Here is a 20,407-nt window from a genome sequence, read left to right as displayed (position 1 = left end):
AAAGTTGTCATTCAAAAATCCCCATTCTGAAAAGTTACTAGAAGATCCCATTGGACCCAAAGTGTGTGCCTTCATTGCATACCAATAGATTCAGCACTCTATTTTTGGCCATTGCAGGATGAGAATCTATCATTTATCATTGATATCCACACTCAGGATAAAGATGTAACTTAAAACATATAGTTCATGTTTGTGAACAAATATGACAACAATGAGATTTGGAAAAAATATCAAATAAATAAACTCCATTAAACTCCGCAAAGAAAATTAAGCAAAATTTGGCCTAACTTCCTAAAAACATGTTAGAACACCCCTATATTGTCCAAAAACATGTCAAAATATGTGTGCTTTTAAAGTTTAGCAAACCCATGCTCATATTCATGAGAGGCATAGGTTAAATACCCATAATCATATTCATAGAAGGCATAGGTTAAAACAGGTTACAACTACGCCTTGCATGTGAGGTTAATGATAAACAAAACTAGCTACTTTCAGTTTGCTGAAGAAGCTGATATCTTCTACTATACAACCTATTGGTACGTTTTATCAACCATAGGCAGGCCAAACCACCAATGAAGCAAATCACAGAAAGATAAAGCAAAGCAGAACCAAAGCATTGCTGACCATAGCATGCATTCACCTCTCCCTGCATAGTCTCCTCTGTAGTATTGTGATGATACAAAGCAGCCTGTTTGTCATAAAGAACTCCTAGAATCTTTGCAGAAAGTACATATGAACCAATGGTTGGACATATCCTGCAGAGTGTTTGATTTGATACTATTAGAAGTTTCAACTTTTATCTATAATGATGTCCATGGCATAAACAATATTTTATATTCTCAGAGAAATATGAATAGACATTGGCAAAAATTCAACAGTATCTTCAAAACTCATAGCATTAGAATCAGGGTTCAAGATCATGTGAAACCTTACCCAATTATCTTGTACAGTATTGCAAAGGACTTCATTCCAAATATTTCTGATAGAACAGCTGGGGACAGAGTCCAGTATGCGCCATATGCCATACCAATAAGGGCAGAACCAATGTAAAGAAAAAAGACATCTGCATACATGAAAACAATCTTAAAGATGCTCAAGTTTCTGAAAAATCCTGAGTACCTATAATGTTAGAAATATCTTTCAGTTCAAGAAAACAAAATCAAATTACTTGTAATCTTTCATAAGTTACTCTACTCAGAATGCACACAAATTAAACACAGAATATGGGTATGAAAGTTGAAACAGCAAACTGAATTTTGGATGTCCAGATGCACTGTTTTGTTACTCATCTGTAGCAACTTGCATCCAAGGTTCATGCCAGATCTATGACTAGTCAATTAATGGCAACTTCATACACTGCGATAGGAGTTTCTTTTGCACTCTCACTGTATATTTAAACTTTACACTCACTGTATTCTGAGTCCCATTGACCTACTTATTGTTGTCATTCACTTAACATTATTAAAATTCTCATCTTATACATGACATCTGAATGTTTTCAAACATGCAAAAATAAAAACGTAAGGCAAGTTGGAAGTATCTAATTGGCATCCAAATGAATTAACATTTTTTTTGGCTGACACAATATTGAAGTTGACCTACCAGGTACAATAAAAGATAGACTATCAACAAAATAAGCTCATTCTATTGGAGAATATGAAACACTCTCCTAAACACATGCCCCAGCAACAGAAAAATAGAGAAAATGCTTATATTATTTCATAATTTATCCCATTGATTTAAGAATGCACACAAATTAAGCACAAGAATATGAACATGAATGTTGAAACAGCAGAAGGACTTTCAAATGTTCCAGATGCACTGATTGGTACTCTATCTGTGGCAACGTGCATCCAAAGTTCATACCAGATCTATGACAACTCAATTAATCACTACTCCATACACTGTGTGATAGGAGTTTCTTCTGCACTCCCACTGTATATTTACACTAGCTGTACTTTTGAGTCCCAAAGACCTACTTATTGTGGTCAATCAATTACTAAAATCTCACCTAATCTTATATGTGATATCTGCACATTTTCAAAAAGATACAAAAATAAAAATGGAAGACAAGCTGGAAATATCTAATTAGCATCCAGAAGAATTAACAATGTTTTTTGCAGACATACTAGTGAAGCTGACCTACCAAGTACAATAAAAGATAAGCTATCAATGAAATAGACTCATTCTATCAGAGAATATGCAACACTCTCCTAAAAACATGCACCGACAACTGAAAAACAGAGAGCAGATCAGGAATTTAGGACCAAAACAAAACTTCTATTCACTACTAAAGATAATGTGCAAAGAAGCTTGTAACGTGCCACTATGACTATAGAAAGGCAAGAAGACACCTCACTAGGGTTGCTTCTCTCATTCTTTCTGAAATTCACACATTTTTTCTGCTTGCTGCTCTTCAAGGAAGCTGAGTTTCCTAATAAGATCCTGAGCTCCTATCTGGAGCCATTTGCTGTGAGCATTTGATACCCAAAGGCCACTCATCCACCCTGAGGGTGAAGTCATTGTTTTAAGAACAGATAACCTTAGAAGTTAGAACCAATGTTGCAAAAAGCATGTATGAAAATAACTCGACAAGAATCCAAATAAAAGACTGGAAAATTTTGAAAAATAGTCAAAAAAACAAATTTTTAATAGAAATTGACTATAAAAGAAAAATTAACCACAATCCTGGTAACACTGTTTAGAACAGAGAACCTTGTACTCGTGGATATGGATCCTTGACTAGAAGACCAAACTGAGGCATTTGGCAAGATACTCCATTTCCAATGATTCGTTTGTACTACACTCATGTGCGCATATAAAGAATGGAAAAGAGAAGGTGCCGAATAGGTCCACCAGAATAGAACAGAGAACCCTGTATGCATAGATATCGATCCTTAAACACATTATTACATTTTATATGTTGCTAAATGGGAAGCCAAGTTTACCAGGAAACCTATCTTTCCGCAAGGTTCAGGGGATTCACTAGAATAGTCGTATGATAATATCCATTTTTGTATCGCAGTTAAACTTTATTTTACAAAACCAAATAAATTTTGGTTTTGGGAAGGGGAGGGGAGGTATTTGCACGCAATACCTCAAATATTAGAAAAGAATTTAGGATTTAGGTTTGTTTACAGTTTTGGATTTTAGGGTTTGCTTGTTAAAAACAGCATCAAAAGAATGGCCAATGGCATCTAAAGGAAGAAATATGGAAAAAATGGAGACAAATGGTGTTCAAGAATTAGACTTGGCAACCTCAAAGAACAAACATTATTTACTTCCTCTCTACATTGGTGTCTTGCAATGATGGTATCTCTTCCTTATCTTGACTGACTGGCCTGGATTCATCAGGTAAGTTCTATAAAGATTTTATGTAGACATTGACTTTCAATATAACAAGAACATCTTAAAAGAAATCACTAGCTTCTTTATGCTTAATGTAAGTTGTTATTGATACATTTCAACTTGAAATCGAAAAGAGCAGCTTGCAGACCCAGCGAAGACAAACATCTTGTCACTTTCTTGACACAGATGTAAACAACTGGTTATTTTTATTTCACAATCGTCTACCAAAAAGGGATAAAAGAGAGGAAGAGAGTACCCCCAGTAGCAAGAAGTATACAAGATAATGTCATTATGATTTGAGTGATCAGCAGACATAATGGGCGGGGATACCCACTCCTCACGAGAAAATCAGAAGCATACCTGCAAAATGTTCCAATCACAATCTGAGCTATTATAACAATGCTAGATACTTGATAATAAGAACCAAAATGCTACCATTTATTTTGATAGTTGGTTATAACTTATGAATAAGTTTCCCAGTTTCATATCCTTGGCTTTGTGTTCTACATTTGATTGCTTTGCTCATAGTTACTAGCATAGATTAGAAAAGGCTACTCAATATCATAATCATTACTTGTGTTAGTACTTCCTAAAGAACATCAAATTCGAAGGATGTAATATGTGAATTTGAAGTCACAAATGTCCTTAAACAAAGTCCTAATTCAGCAATATGATTTGCTTGTGTAGAAATCTAAAAATTAAAATAGTCAGAATAAAAAGGAATAAAATGCAGACAGTTGCATATTTATACAACATAGGAACTGCTATTTTGCAGCATACCCGCCTATTGTCTCCAAGATGGCAGCTAGCCAAGTAACCACTTATCACATTTCGAATGCACCTCATTAACCAGTCAGAGATCCAACTGGGGATGGAAATGGGTGTCCACCAACATCACAGTGCAGACAAATCAACTGCTAATGCAACTAAATGCACAATTATAATGCATGAAAAAGAACACTCATTCAAACACAGTATATTCACTATTCATCCCTATTTTCAGCCTTTCTATAAAATTCATAACAGAAAAAGATTTCTTCAATAAATGTATATGATATTTGTTGAAAAGTGTAACTAGGTTCGGTCTTCATAATGACATGTAATTGTGAATTTTGTAAATGATGTAAAGAAGAAAATAAAATTATTATTGTAAGGCTTGCTTCATGGGTTTCATGAGCAAGAGATTTTATTTGTTAGTGGCTCCCATTGAAAGCCTTAGGATTTATCATTAGAGTCAAAGAGTCAATGTCATGTATGAAGAGCTCTTCTTGAGCATGTGTCAAATATATATATATGTCTATAAAGTCCTCCAATGACAAGCACAAGTCCCCTTATTGAAGTCGGCCTCCAAATGAAGTGAAGAATTCATGTCGGCTCTCCAAATAAAGACACCCCTTCAGATGAACATGTCAGCTTATTTATAGGATGAACTACTATATATACAAGTGCAGGCTCTTCGCATTTTAGACAGAGAAATCCGAGAATATCTCTGAGATTTTCGGATGGCAATTACAGTGAGAAATTCGGAAATCTCTCTGTGGTTCATAAGGGCAGTGGCAGTGAAGATAAGTTCGACCTCTATTACAATCATCAAGTAAGTTCAGATCTCTGTTTTGGGTGGATAGATACGACAAGAAGGTACAGTGAACAGTTTGGACAAAATCATAGTTAAGGGAATTCGGATCCCTCTGAATTTCGGGTGGATGAGCACAGTGACTAGTTCGGATGGAATGCAGAAGATTGTCTCAGTAAAAAGGTTCGGTCAAGTGTACAAGCAAAGAGAATATCCTAATGTAATGAAATAAAAGATACTCACAAGCAATTACTAATCAAGAGAACACCTAAGTCTGATGTCCTAGAGTTCTCAACAAACCATTTAACCATGGACAGCAGATCAACACATGCCCACGTTCCTTTTCATGATGATTCATATAAGATCTCATGCACAAAATTCAAATTTTAAACATAATTCAAGATTAAGTAACAATAATATAAAATGGACAAGTACTTATCTTTTACCAGAATGAATCCAAGATACTGGTTACAAGAGTGATTTAGCTCTTTGTTGAAAACTAGGAAAATACTAAGAGGGGGGTGTGAATCGATATTTTAAAGCTTTTAACAATTAAGATAATTCTTCAACTAAAATCACATGATAGAATATTTGTCGATGCGTTTCGAACCAACCAGTGTGGTTCATCATCAGGACAAGTTGAATGATCAGATCTAGAATGCAGTTAAATAGTTAGAGCAGAGCCTCCAATAGCGATAATTATTGACCAGGTAATGGCTAGATTGACCACCTAACGACTATATTAGACGAGGGAATGGCTAGCTTAACTTGACACAGGGAAAAGGGGCAACAGACCAATCAATGGTTATTTAATTTAATAAAGAAAGAATTATCTTAATCTTGACATGGATCACAGAATCCTAAATTCAACTTTTAACAATTATTAGCCAATTTCTTTAACAATGAGCAGAGTTATTTAAATATTTGGCAATTAATCATGAAATCAATACGAGGCAATACTATCAACTTCAAACACATGAGCAAGACATAGAGACACCGTATATATGTGGAAACCCATAAAGGGAGAAAACCACCAATGTCTTTGTTTAGATGTAAATGCAAGCACCAAACTTTTTTACATCATATATGTAGGCAGTGTTACCACAAAATCTAACAGGCCTTGAAGAGGGAAATCCTACAAGAGAAAGAGTTGGACTAAGTGCTAACAATGGGACAATGGCCCAGTGTCACCGACTCACCACAGCCAAAGTCTTCTGCTCTTTATGGACTTTCACTGATGGGAGGAATCCCGATATGATTATGATCACCTATAATAGAAATTCTAGGGTTGAAGGTACAAGGTGATGGAGCTAGAGCTCATTCAAAAGAGAGGCTCAATAAAGTTACAAGGCTTCAAAGAAGAAAATTGGTCTCTAACAAAAGCCTAGCACAAGACCTAGGGTTTTGAAATTTTTTATGGTAATAGGTATTCACAAGGTCAAGGCTCGAGAGAAAAGGCTTCTTATGATTACTTTAACAAATATTAAGCTCATAAAACCTTCAAAGAAGTCCTCAAGATGAGGGAGAAGAAACTAGGGTTTCCCTCTTAGAGCAACACCTAGGGAAAAGGATTTTATGGGTGAAACTCAAGCAGATGCCCACCAAACTTAGAGCATAGGTAGCCTAGGCCCTAATTTTGATGTTTAGGCACTTGAATTCTTGAAAAGTATCTCCCCGAAAATTTTGCTGCAAGCCCTAAATTTTTGCCCTAGCCTTAAAAGGACCAAATTTTAAGAGGAAAAATTATGGATGAAAAGTAGAGATGACCACCAAGGACTTGGATTAGTGCCTTGTCCTTTGGGCATATGGAGTCTTAGGATGTTCAAGATGAGCTAAATTGTCTCTAAGGAGGCTTAAAAATGATGCCCTAGGTACCACGTTTAAGCATTTACCCACTTCAAAGATAATGGAATTTCATGGAGAGTTCAAGAATTTCCTCCACTAGGAACATTCATTACATGCCATACATTGAATAACATATGCAATACCCAATTAGAAAGCGTTCCAGAATTAATTTTCAATAATTAGGGCACAATTAACACATTCTAGAAGCAACAATTCCATACATTAGGCAAATTCAAGAGAAAAATTCCATCAACATCAAGCACTTACATGGTGACATACGATATATCTATCCAAGATCCTAGAAATAACTCCAAAAAAGAAATGTGAATTAGCTCCAAATGTCAAAATGCATTCCAAAAGATTCTCCAATAGCCAAAGAAACTAGTGTGAGTTCTTTTCAAGAGATCCAATCCAGGTGTGATGATGATGATAAGCTCAAATGAGCTCTCATTTATTTATATATGATCTGGCAAGCCTAATTTAGCCCATAAGCCCCTTATTAGTTGTCAAATGGAGGGAAAAACTAGTTGTGGTTACAAGCCAACCACAGCTAATGAAAAATCATAAAGATAAATCCCTAATTGGGTCAAAATCTTGAAGTCATCACTGTGTGGGCCTCTTGGAGGCATGCATTGAGCTCTCTCTGTGCTAGAATGAGTCAAGAGGCTCCATAAATAATCTACTGGGGGTGGGCCCCTAAACATCCATGCAAATCGACAAGTGGACCCTAGTTTTGTGTTTGGGGCACAAAATGGGTCTCATGGGTCTCCTCATGGAAGAATAGCCTGTATCTGCTACAATCATCAAGGGCTCAGAGGATGGTGCTAGCCCTACTAAGTCGGTTGGGGGCATGTTGGTCCAAGTGCATTATCTTATGAATAATATGGGGTAAAGTGCAGACTACTATGGTATTGTAGGTGCCCATGGAGTGAAGTAATGATGCTTTGCAAGTATAGGAGTCCCATGGCTCTCAACACTTCACCCGGAGGGTGTCATATGCTCCTCTAGTGGACTTGGGCCCCAGTTAAGTTGCCCAACCCATGATGAAACCACCTGCAAATCACATATAATGTCCAGTGTTGCATCCTCACCATCAAGTACAATAATTCATTAGTGCATCTAAGTGAACCAAGCTTGTTAATCAAGGGCGCATTAAGACTTCATATGGGGCTTCTCTTCCAAATTTGGGGCTTTAATCTCGTAATAGTGTTACCTCCCTAAAGGAGTGATTAAAAAACCCTATTAGGTGTTCCCAGCCCCCAAAGGGAAAGGAAAGTCCCTTGCACATCCTTTAATTAATAGGTGACGTGTGAATGATGATGAAATGGATGGGGAAATGGGGCTCTCAAGGCCAAATGACATGGGTATAAGGATAGCAATAATGAGGGATGTACATATTGGGTATATAGATGTAGGAGAGAGCAAGCATGGATACATTAGTTACCCCAGCCTTTGTTTTTCCACCCCTCTATATTTTCCCTTTACCTTTTCTTGATTTTTCTTTTGTATTATTACTTGGGGCTCCAAGAAATGAGAGCATGTTGTGAATGATATAAAGCAATTATTACCCCCTTAAGGTGGGGCAGTTCATCGCCCACCAAGGGTTGGGACATGCATGGGTTCCTTTAATGATGTGAGGGGCACTCATGGACCCCAAGAACTAGGGTGATGGTCGTAATGATAAGGGGTAAAGCTCATGTTTGGCTTTTGCCCATCTTCTATATTTAATGTCCTGTCTATCTTTTGCATTTTATAATATTCTTTTTATTTTGTTTCTTGCTTGTGGCCATGATATGCTTTTAACTTTCTTTTAGTTGCATCAACCTTCGAGGCAACATTTCCAGCCTTGGTTTTTCCACTCCTCTATATTTTCCCTTTGCCTTTTCTTGATTTTTCTTAAGTATTATTGCTCGAGGCTCCAAGAAATGAGAGCATGTTGTGAATGATATAAAGCAATTACTACCCCCCTAAGGTGAGCAGTTCATCACCCACCAAGGGTTGGGACATGTATGGGTTCCTTTAATGATGTGAGGAGCACTCATGGAACCCAAGAACTAGGGTGATGGCCATAATGATAAGGGGTAGAGCTCATGTTTGGCTTTTGCCCATGTGCTATAGTTAATGTCCCGAATATCTTTTGCATTTTATAATATTCTTTTTCATTTTGTTTCTTGCTTATGGCCATGATATATTTTTAACTTTCTTTTAGTTGCATCAACCTTCGACGCAACATTTCTAGGCTCGACCCAAATATGTGGACCAAGGTTACTTGGAAGCAAGAGCATAAGTGGCGAGTGACCTTTTCAAAATCTCTTGGTTTGGGAGCGAATCAGGAGCGAATTTTTATATAATATATATTTTTATATATTTTGATGCATATATGTCAATGTAATCATGTAGAATAGTGAATTAGATATAAAAAAGCATAAAAACATGGATTACACCATATAACATCAATCATCTAGAAATTACAATCTTCATCAACCACGTCCACAAGTTACAAGTTCTCATTTATATAGCATGTAAGGTTGCACATAACCAAAATAGCATTGAGTGTAATCCATCTCTGAACTAAAAATACATCAAAAAATAGGCTCTAGATGGCCTCTAGCATCCAAAAAAATCATGCTACAACAAACAGCTACATATCATCAAAATCATTAACTATCTTGGGATCTTTGTCATTAATATCACCTTCTAAGAAATTAACATAAGATAGAAAAAAAGTAGCATGTCAAGTCAAGATTTTGTTTGAGTGATGGGTACATTTTTAGTAGGGTCATGATAGAGGAGTTTGATAACTAATGTCACTAACATGAAGGTACATAGAGGGGTTGGTGCTCTTGACTAAATATGAGTCCCATACCCTTGTACATGACAAAATCCAATGGAAACATTGCAATCCCCCCAATCCTGAAATCCTAAAAAACTTACAAGTCTGCTAGATTTTGAGTGAGATCTAAAATTCTACTTTCTCCTTATGAAATCCAATGAGGTTGGAAACACTCTCAAACATCCTGAGCCATTTCATGGTAATGTTAAAAATTTAAGTAAAAGGATGAAAATGAAAGATAACGAAGAATGTCACTTTTACTTTAAGAATTTAACATTACCATGAATTGTGTATCAATATTAGGGCCATAAGCTTGAATATTACACAACCCTACTCAAAAAATCGTGTTTCTTTAAAAGAAAATTGCGTTTGGAACATCTTTGTGACAAAAATTTTGTGAAAAAATCCAGGGAGCAAATTTTTTTTTGTGGGAGCACGATGGGAGCGAATTTCAGGAGCACACTCCCGAGTATCTCCAGATTCGCTCCCGCTTGGAGCGCAATCTGAGAGTAATTTGAAGGGGGGGAGTCTTTCCCCCACAACCCTAACGTGGACAAGGGAAGGGGGTTGTGCCAGTGCCTTGTGGACCCAAAGAAGGAAAATGATGAAGTAGGGCTTGTAATGTATGGAGGGGAGTGAAATATGTAGAATTGGAAAACAGGACCACACTACCAAAATCGGGGCTTCCCAAACAGTTCCCATCCTAAAGCCATTAGCTTATAGGGGAGATCCCATAGGACTAGGATTGAGGATTAACCCCCCCATTTAAGGTGAGGGAACAAAACCACAATCAAATCCCTTGCTTCTTCCAAGTTATCCAATAATCCATGCCCAAAATGCCTAATGAAAAACAAGCATAAGCACCCAACTGCACAATGAAAAGCATACCTTTTGGGTTGGATTGTCTGCCTTCTAACATATGCTCTCAACAGATGCGCAAAGAAACATACAACTAAAGCAGGGAACGAAGATAAAATAGCACATCACATCGATTATGAGGTGGCTTTCAAGGGTTGTTGGTTGTCAGCTGATGACTACGAAAGAAGCTCTCTTAGGGGTCTGCACCTTTTGGCGGGTAATAGGCAACAACGTACAGGAGGCTCCAACCTCTCTTTTATTTGCAAACACCCACTTGCTGGAAAGCACCAACTCCCACTACTCACAGGCACCAACTTGCTGATCTTTTTTAGGCACCTACCTAAAGGAGACACCAATCCCCTGATAAATGAGTCAAATATTTGTTCAAAAACATTCTTACGATCTCGTTTCAACAACACTCTCTTTCTTCTTATCTTTTGTACTTTTCTTTACAACAACTTCAGTTTTGACCCATTTTCCTCCAAAAGCCTTTGTTTTTGTCCTTTTGTTCTTTTTATGCTTCAAACTCTTGCCATTTAACAGCTTTGTCGCACTCTTTTTGTGATTGCTCTTTGCCTTTCACACTCCCTATTGTTTTAGAATACAAGCAAAATGGAAATCTTCATTACAACTTGAAGCATCAATTTTATATCAATCTTGGCCTTCTCAAATGCCTCAACTCTCGACCTTCTCAAGTGCTTAGTCTTCTCAATCACTTGGCCTTCTCAGCTTTCAGTTTTCTCAACTCTCAACACTTTCTCAACTCAACAACTTTTAGCCTTCTTTATACATTCTATTGTTATGCTCGACATCCATGACATCTCAGCTAACATATTCCCTTCCCTGTTCAACACAATCCACACTATCTAACTATGCAAAAAATCCTTTAGTTTTCCATAACTGACTCTGGTGCCAAATTTCTTACTGTTTATGCTCCTGGAGACTAGCATCTTTACAATGTGACAGCACAGTGACCAATTCCTTTACCACGACGCGATTACGCTCCTATTCGAGTTCATCCTTTCTTCGTTGTTGTGCTCAAGCAAATCAACCGAATGCCTGAACTCACGAACAACTTCTTGTTTTGGGCCCCACTATTATAACCATAGAATCCCAAGAATTCTATAATATAGGAAATCACTTCAAAACACAGCCTATTGGCACAACTCCCAACACTATTCCACATCGCCAGCTAACAACACTTCTTATGTCATGATGACATCATCATGCCACATGGTGCCCTCTAAGTGATGCCACATGTCATATGGATTTAGCCCACTTGGCCACCCAAAAACTCCAAATCTCTTTACCACATGTCAATTGTACGCCACATCAACTCTGTCATGTGATCAAATCTATACGAAGGGAAGAGGTTCGAGTTTGGGTGAAAATTGCTTTCAATTTTTCCTTTTATAAGTTTTGAGGTCAAACCCCAAATTACATTGAAATATTAAAAAAATAACTTGAAATTTATACCTTTGGTCCTGGTCGAGAACTTTTCTTTGCATGTACCCCAAATGGCCCAACTATCCCAGTCCAAAGCAATTCAAGGATCTAGGCCCGATCCTTACTACTTTCTTCTGCTACAATTGACTGCCCAACTTCGAAAGGCCTTTTCTCCTTGATCCTTAGGAGATTTTCTAAGTGCCATATACCATTGGGAAGGTCTGCCAGAGGGCTATCTAATTATGCACTTTGTAGGAGTATTTGAGTTGATCCACCACAACCAAAATTCCTTCAAAGATGGGCCATCCATTGCAACCAAGATGCCTTCAAAGCTAAGCCATTAGATCAGTGATCATCAAACACACATTAGTTATTTTTTTACATCAATGACAACCAACAAGTTCCCCTTGAGCTTGATACTCCTTTGACATCAATAGCAACATTTTTTCCAACAATCCCCCCCTTTGGCATTTGATGTGAACAGTTAACATTGCAAGTCATTGATGGCAATACTGCATGGCAGTACTCCTGCTAGTAAGTTATTTAACATTTGCTCATTTTCCAATTTCTGCTCATTCTTCCCCTTGTTCTCCAATGTTTGTTAATTCTCCCCTTTCGACATCAATGGAAAAGGGTCTAATCTAACCATTCTCCCCTTGAGAAAATATAATAGGTCACTGATAATTGTTGTTGTAACTACATGTTCCCCCTAAACATACATTGTCTCTCTTGATTGTTCATCCAATTCTTGGCACTCTGAGGCTAATCACTCTTTGCTTGTAGTAAGCCAATGGCTAATCATTGTTTCTTCTCATGTGACTGTGGATACTCCCAATGTTAATGTTGCCATTTATGTTGTAGCCATGATCTAGTGTTGCTTTTTGCTCACTCTTTTGCTTTGCTTCTAAGAAATTACACGCTAATCACTCTCCCCTTGGACATAATCATCTATTGCTCTCACTAACCTTGTATTGTTCCTACTCATCTTGAGACTCTCGATTTGATTTCCCTACTTATCTTTGGTATTTTAATCATACAACGATCCTTGATTAATTTAAACCAGTTGCCCTCTTTCAAAAGAGATTAGTGAAGAGATGAGGAAGATGTTGATTTTTAGGTAGCATCGGATGTGCTCTAGCTCCGAAATTTTGTGGAGGGGCTAGAACACACGAGATCTCCAAGACCCAGAAATCATTTGGTGAAATTCCACCCAGATTGTATTTTATTAAAATAATTAATATTTTTAATGGGGTTCCTAAGTCTAAACTTAGGAAAATTAAAATATTAATTGGTATTAATGAAAATATGGGTGAGAAGCTTCTAAGAGACAGGACCAAGTCTAATTTAACATTAGCCTTTGATTAGAGATTAGATCACGGCCGTTGATTTCTCAACGGGAAAGGTATAAATGGAGGCTTGGGGTCAGTTGGAGAAAACACATGGAGAGATTCAAGAAATTAATTTTCTGAGGTGAGAAGTTCTCAGGAGGAAAATCGATTGGGGAGATCTTGCAGCTGAGGGGCAGGGATAGTTCAGGAATACTAACAGAGAGGTGGAGAGAAGCTTGGGGGGGCATAGCAGTAGCCATGAGAGCTGATGCTAGGCCAGTCTAGGCCCACGCAGCCTTGACGCAAAGCCAGAAGGGCCAACACAAAGGGAGAAAGTTGCCTTCCACACAAGAAGCTGGAACTGTCGTGAACTGCCGGAACAGCCAGGAAAGCTGACACAGTGGGCAATAGAGCTGACGTAAAGCGTTAGAGAGCTCCACGCAAGCCCACGCAATTACTGCGAAGAGGCAGCGCAATTGTAGCCAGGGCTAGCCAGTTTTGTTGTCGGATCAGCCGGAATCTGCCAGGTGAAGTGAGGTAAAACTCACTCAGGTTTTCCGCCATTGTATTTCTTTGTCACTGGTTTGCCGAGAGGGAAACCAGCATTTGTATTCAAAACTACTGCTTAATAATAGAAAACCCTCATAGTTGTTGCACCGGTTTTCCCGCATTGCGTTTTTCTGGAGACGTTTAGTCCAAAAATATGTGTGTCCTTTGTGTGATTGTCTCATTTATTTTTCAGTGCTTGATCTGTATATTGGTGTAGGCTGTAGTGTATTTGCATTAATATTTTCTGAATATTTCTGAAAATAACTTGTTAAACTAAAGAACTCAAGTAGGTAATGTGAATCAGTTTATTGCAATAGGATTTCTGGTTTGTTAGCTTCAAAACTTTTCACAGAAGACACCACTCCCAAATTGTGTCGTAAGTATTCAAAGGGCTCTCTTGCAAGTGACTTGGTGAATATATCAACTATTTGTTCCTTAGTTCATATATGTTCCAATTTTACAATGTGATCAACTACATGTTCTCAAAAAAAAGTGATACTTGATGGCAATATGTTTGGTTTGAATGAAGAATACTTATAGCAATGGTATTATCACATTTGATGGGAATAGGTTCATCATACATCACCTTCATGTCTTGAAGTGGTTGCTTCATCCATAGTATTTGAGTGCAACATGTTGCAGCTACTATGTATTCAACTCTAGCAATAGACAATGAGACGGAGGCCTGCTTTTTGCTTAGCCATGATCTTAATGAGTCTCCTAGAAAGAAGGCACCACTGTTTATGCTCTTTTTATCATCTATATAGATAGCCCAATCTGCATCTATGTATGTTGTCAGTAAGAAGTTGTTTCCATTTGGATACCACAATCTGTGGTCCATTGTGCCTTTTAGATATCTGAAATTTTTTTTGCTGCTATTAGGTGGCTTTGCTTGGGTGTTGATTGGTACCTTACTACCAAACCGACGTTTTGCATTATGTCTAGTCATGAGGTTGTTAGATATAACAAACTGCCAATCATTGATCCGTATAGTTTTTTATTAATTTTTGGTGATTTATCATCTTTACTTAGCTAACACCTAGTGACCATGGGAGTGTTAACGGGGGAGCACTCTTCCATTCAGAATTTCTTCAGTATTTCTTTTAAATACTTTACATGGTAGATGAACATTCCTTTTTAAATTTGTGTAATCTGTAAGCCAAGAAAGAATGAGAGTTCTCCCAGCATAGACATTTCAAATTCAAACTTCATTTTAGCTGCAAAGCCTTGCCTTAATGAATCTGTATTGCTGCCAAAAATTATATCATCAACGTAAACAACAATAACAACCAAAAAAATATTTATTAGATTTTATATATAAATTGCTGTCAATTGTTCCTCTTGAAGCCTCGTTCCTATAGATACTTGTCTAGTGTAGAGTACCATGCCCTTAGTGCTTGCTTGAGTCCATAAGTCCCTTTTTTAACATGCATACATCATCAAGATTGTCTTATCGCTGAAAGCCTTCAGGCTATTCTATATACACCTCTTCTTCAAGTCAAGGTACAAGACATAGGGATAATATCCCTATACTGGTCAAAGTACAAGACACAGAGAGAATGAATGTCCAAGATGTTGTCTAATTTGTCAATCCATTCTTCCTATACTAGTCACATTGACACAGGGATAATATCCCTATATTGGTCAAGTGACACGGGAAGAATAATATGATCTAGGTAGTGTTGCACATATTTTGTCACAAGTCCAAGGAAACTGTCATACAAATTTTTTCTAAGTTCAGAATCATCAGCTAGCCAATTTTTATGTCATTGTAAACCTAATTTCTACAAATTGTAATGTAAATGATGCTAGTACGATCGTTTAATTATGTAACAACTTGGGTAAGCTTATAATTTTGGTGACGAATTTCATCCGAGGAGGTTTTTCATCTCACCACATTATTTTTTTTCTAAACACAAATAATCGACAGAATTTTTCCCTCCCGCTTAACCCTAAAGCTAGGGTGGAATTTATTGTTGAAGTCTTAGGTGAGTCCTAGTGTTTGTAGTCGAGTCTGTCATAAAAGTGAATTGGGAATAATTTAAGCTATTTGGCTAAATTATTTTATTACAGATCACTTGGTTTACTAGATCATATTGTGTCGCAAAATTGGGTAATTCCCCCTTTGAGGGTTGAATTCGTAAAGATCTGATGTAAAAAATATTTTTGGTGTACAGTCCTTCACAATCAGACATCATGGCTAAAGTATTTGACGGTTGAAAAATAATTAATCCCCTCAAGTGTCAATTAGTTAATTTTTCTAGCAAAAGATAAAATTAAATCCTAAGCCAGAAAACTAATAAATTTCAAGTCAAAAAATTAAATTAGAGAAATTAAATTTCTCCAAGTGGAAAATGACCAAAAAATTCGTGGGTCAAAAAGAAGTCAATTTTTGGACGTTCCCCACCAAGGCAAAAATGGAATTTTAATTAAGTCCTTCGACCTTGGTGGTTAAGTCAGAGTCAATTTTTTGAGGAAATTATTCCAAAAAAAAAAAATTGGATTAATAAAAAATGGTTCTTATGAGAAATTCGAAAATTCCTCAAAAATAAATATTTTCAACAGTAGAAATTAAAAGATGATCAAATACTTATTAATGGTCAAGATTGATTTGATGGGGATCAAGTCAACTAGCCATTATTTTCCACTTGAAGGGATTTCTCAATAAATATAAGGCATTTTGCTTCTATTCATCATCTTTGGTTGTGTTGACCTCTACTGGTCAACTACCCATGCAGTGCATCCCGTTTTTCTTGACAGAAAAAAGCAGCACCTGATCAACATGTCCGTGCCGTCCTGCCATCATCAGCAGCATAATCATTTTTGTTGTAAACCCAGTCTGCATGTATTAACTGTAAATAATCTTAGCAGACATGAGTCATGTACGTATTTTGCCTAGGTGGACCTAACTTTCTGATGATAATCTACGTCCCGGAAGGTTTTTCGTCTCACCGATCCACGGATCGGCAGAGTTTTCCTTCAAACCTGACCCCAAAGCCGGGATTGATTTTGTCATTAGAACTTTAGGAGAATCCTAGTGTGTTAATCTGCTAGATTATAGTTGTGTCGCAGAACTGGGTGTTTTGTGAGGGTCTGTATTAAATGGGCTTGTCTCTTAAGATGTAATTTTGTAAAAGTCATGATGTAACGTGTCCTGAGGGTCGAGAAATGTTTTAAATCCCCTCATGAGTCCTAAGTCCTAGGTCCTAGGTGATGTTTCCGAAAGGCTTAGTTCAGTGATCCATTTTAAAATGAATTAAAAAATTAAAAAAATGAATAAAAATAATAAAATAATAAAAAATTAAAAAATGAAGCAAAAACCCTAACTAATAAAATAATAATATTTTAAGTTAATAAATCGACGGATGAGATCAAGAGATGTCTTGATCCTCATCAACGGTCGAGATCATTTCTACATGGATCACTCGAACTAGCCGTTAGGATCATTTCCTTTATATAGGGTTTTAGGGGGTCATTTTCAGATCATCTGATCTGTGAGTCTGTACTGAAAAAGCTCTCTTGTAATCTGATTTTCTGGTTAATAAAAAGACTTTGGGGTTCAAACTGGCTGGTGTTACTCTCTGGGATTGCTGTGAGATCTTTAATTTTCTGCATATTTCAGTTTTCAGCCATTAATCATAGCTTGTTTTTAGAGTAGTGTGAGCACAGGTATCTTGTTCACCTGCTAGGGTTTCTGAAATAATGGCAGGTATCTCCATTATTTCCTGAGATCTAGCAGCTTTCTCTCTCTCTTTGCTGATGGTTGCTTGAGATGTGCAGGAAAATATTTTTTGAAGGAAATTTTGTGGGCGTTCGGGGAAGTTCTCGGCTGAACCAGCCAACTCCCGCAAGCACTTTCTGTGCAGAGCCTAGCTGATTGTGCCCTGGGTTAATCTTTTAAGTTCTATTTCGTGTTTTACATTGAGAGATTTTTCTTTCTGTTCACAGTGAAGTTCAAAATTTCTGATATTCTGAAAGTATTTCTGCTCTTATTTGCTGAATCTGGCTATTTCAGGGGCCAAAAATCTGTACATTAATAAACTGTTCTAGGGTTTTAATTTTTCTGATTTAGGGTTTCAGATTTTTTACAATTTTCTTTTTATTAGGGTTTTGTCTGTTTGGGCAATTGCAGGACTGCTATCAAGGTTAACACACCGACACACTGTGCATGAGCAGCAGTTTTCAACGAGAGGCATTTTTTGGTTGCTGGTTTATTATATGCGTGAGATTGCGTCCTACCTACAACCCTCAGATCTTGGATCTGTCACCACGAATTCAAGCAGGTCTTCCACGTCTCAGCATTTACAAGCCAATTCTGCTGCCAACAAACTCTCTGCATAACCAAAGACAGAGGGTGACTGCGTGGGCATCGAAATTTCTATATATACGCCGGCAGCTGCATGTCTTTTGACGGCTCAGAAAACGATTTCCTCCTTCCGCCGTCCAAGTGTGGCTCTTCAGCGTGGAAAAGGTTCAGCCGCCTTTGACGTGATCCGCTGTCGCCGCCAGTATACCTGCATTTCCAACTCGATCCACAATCAATACATGTTTTCAACTCTGATTGAACCTTCATGTGAGGAATCTGAGCTACATTTCACGCCTAGTGCAGCATTGTGCTAGCATCATCTCGTGGAAATGACTGTATGAAAGAGTTACTCCAGCAATCGTGTCAAGCTACCGATAAAAACGCCTTGTCATCAGGCCATCACTCGGAGCGTAAAGCTAAATCAAACGCTGGGGCCGAGTCACGCATCAACGTTTCAACTTCTTGGGTTTTACACATCTGCGCAGGTAAGTTTCAATCTGAACGCACGCACAGGGATAGGTAACAAAAACCTCTGTTGGAAAATCGATTTTATTTGCATTTATCATTTCTCGGAGTTACGGTCTCATCGCCATCGCATTCCATTCGACTGTCTAGGGTTCACGCGCAGCTGTGATTTCTGATCGTATTTTTTTTTTAAATGTATCAGTCCTGTAGCGTTTGAAATTTTTAGGCGTTTAAAATTTTTGTTTTGGTAAAGCATATGGATCAGCGTAGGTCTTAGGCTCATTCAGATTTAAGTTTTGGTTAGTTTAGAATTTTATTTCGATAGTCTAAAGGTTTAGACGTAGGTTATATTTTGTTAAAGTTTTATTTCATAAAAAATGTATATATGTTAGACTTTAGATTGGTGAGATTTTAATTCGTAGATTTTAGTTTACTGTTTTGTATAGTCACGTATTTTAATTTCAATTTATTTTTCTTTAGTTTAGTTTAGAATTTTGTATAGTATATAGATTTTAGATTTCTTTTTAGATTTAGCTTTAATTAGATTTTAGTTTTTTTTTTTTTGTTTTTTTTTTTTATTTTAGATAAAAAAATATATATATATATATATATATATATTTTTTAGTTTTATTTTAGAATTTAGTTTTAGAATTTTAACCCTTTTTAGGATTTTTTAAATTTCCATAATATTGAAAAATAAAAAAAATAAAAATTTGAAAAAAGATTTAAAAAAAAAAAAAATTTTGAAAAAATATTAAAATTTTGGAAAATTATTTTTGCCAGATTTCAGTTGCTTTCACGTTATATCTTTATTGCTGAGATCTAAAGTTTTCAAGCCGAGATGCGAAATTGATATCTGGTTAATGGTTTATGATTCTCGTGGTGATTAAAAGCATTCATCTTTTCAAATTTTCAGTTGCCGGGTATCGTTTTGGTCACATGATTTAGCTGATGATAGATGGTTGCTGTTCATGGTCCATGTTTCTTTATCATCTAAAAAGTAATCATTTAAAAATTGACTCCACAAGGCACTGGTCTGCTAAATTAACCAAATCCATCGAGCCCTTTTTATATCGTATCTCGTGTTTCCCAACCAACTGGTCGACAGTTGGCCTCATCATCTCACAGGGACTACCCCCCTTAGCCGCGGGAGACAGGCTTAAACGGAGGGATCGGGGATCAGAGTGACAGCCCCCGGTCTGAGCGTTGTCGTGTCAATCCGCGCGACAACATTTTTTGGCGCCGTTGCCGGGGACAGAGTTTTTCTGTTCTTGGGGTTTCATCGACATTCAGCTTCTCATCTTCTCATCTCTCATTTGAGCTGGCAGATTCAAATATTTTGGCATCTTTTCATCACATATCAGCAGCATCTCTTGGGTTTGTTTCTTGTTTGGGTGGCGACTCCATTTTCTTATTTTTTCCCAGACAAGAAGCCTACCGCATATCTGTTTGTTGATTGCTTTTTGGATCTTAGAATCAGATTTATCGTTCGAGTGGCGACTCCACTTCTTTCATCTTTTGATTTTCTTGAGCAAAGATCTAGTTCTATCATCCCTTATTGTTCATCATGGATTATTCATGTAAACCATGTCGTTTATTCATCGTCTCCATGATTTTCCGGAGGAGGCCCTTCCTGAATTACCTATTTTTTCAGATGGTGATCCAATCGCTGCTAAAAGGCATATTGACTTGTTTATTCGCATCATGATCATATATTGCAGATCCCCTCAGTTTAATCATGACGATATCAAAATGCGTCTATTTGTCCTTTCTTTAGAAGATGATGCTTTGAATTGGTTTAACAGTTTTCCTAAGGATTCTTTCACTTCTTTGGTTGATATTATCAATGCTTTTGA

General features: G+C 37.1%; 1 pseudogene across 1 annotated transcript in view; it reads right to left on the bottom strand.

The window, feature by feature from the left end:
* Nucleotides 1–269: 269 nt before the first annotated feature.
* The window catches only part of LOC149217682 (protein NUCLEAR FUSION DEFECTIVE 4-like), a 283,964-nt pseudogene continuing 263,826 nt past the window's right edge, over nucleotides 270–20,407 (bottom strand). Inside the window, exons 17-19 of the transcript XR_016250688.1 lie at nucleotides 3,605–3,708; nucleotides 934–1,063; nucleotides 270–755 (exon numbers count right to left, since the gene is read on the bottom strand). The product of XR_016250688.1 is annotated as a protein NUCLEAR FUSION DEFECTIVE 4-like (transcript). The remainder of the gene's footprint in view (nucleotides 756–933; nucleotides 1,064–3,604; nucleotides 3,709–20,407) is intronic.

Source organism: Pinus tabuliformis, chromosome 1_1, assembly GCF_031772625.1.
Source record: "Pinus tabuliformis cultivar Carrire ecotype Pingquan chromosome 1_1, CPIR1, whole genome shotgun sequence".
NCBI lineage: Eukaryota > Viridiplantae > Streptophyta > Pinopsida > Pinales > Pinaceae > Pinus > Pinus tabuliformis.
This window is presented reverse-complemented; position numbering and strand designations above follow the sequence as displayed.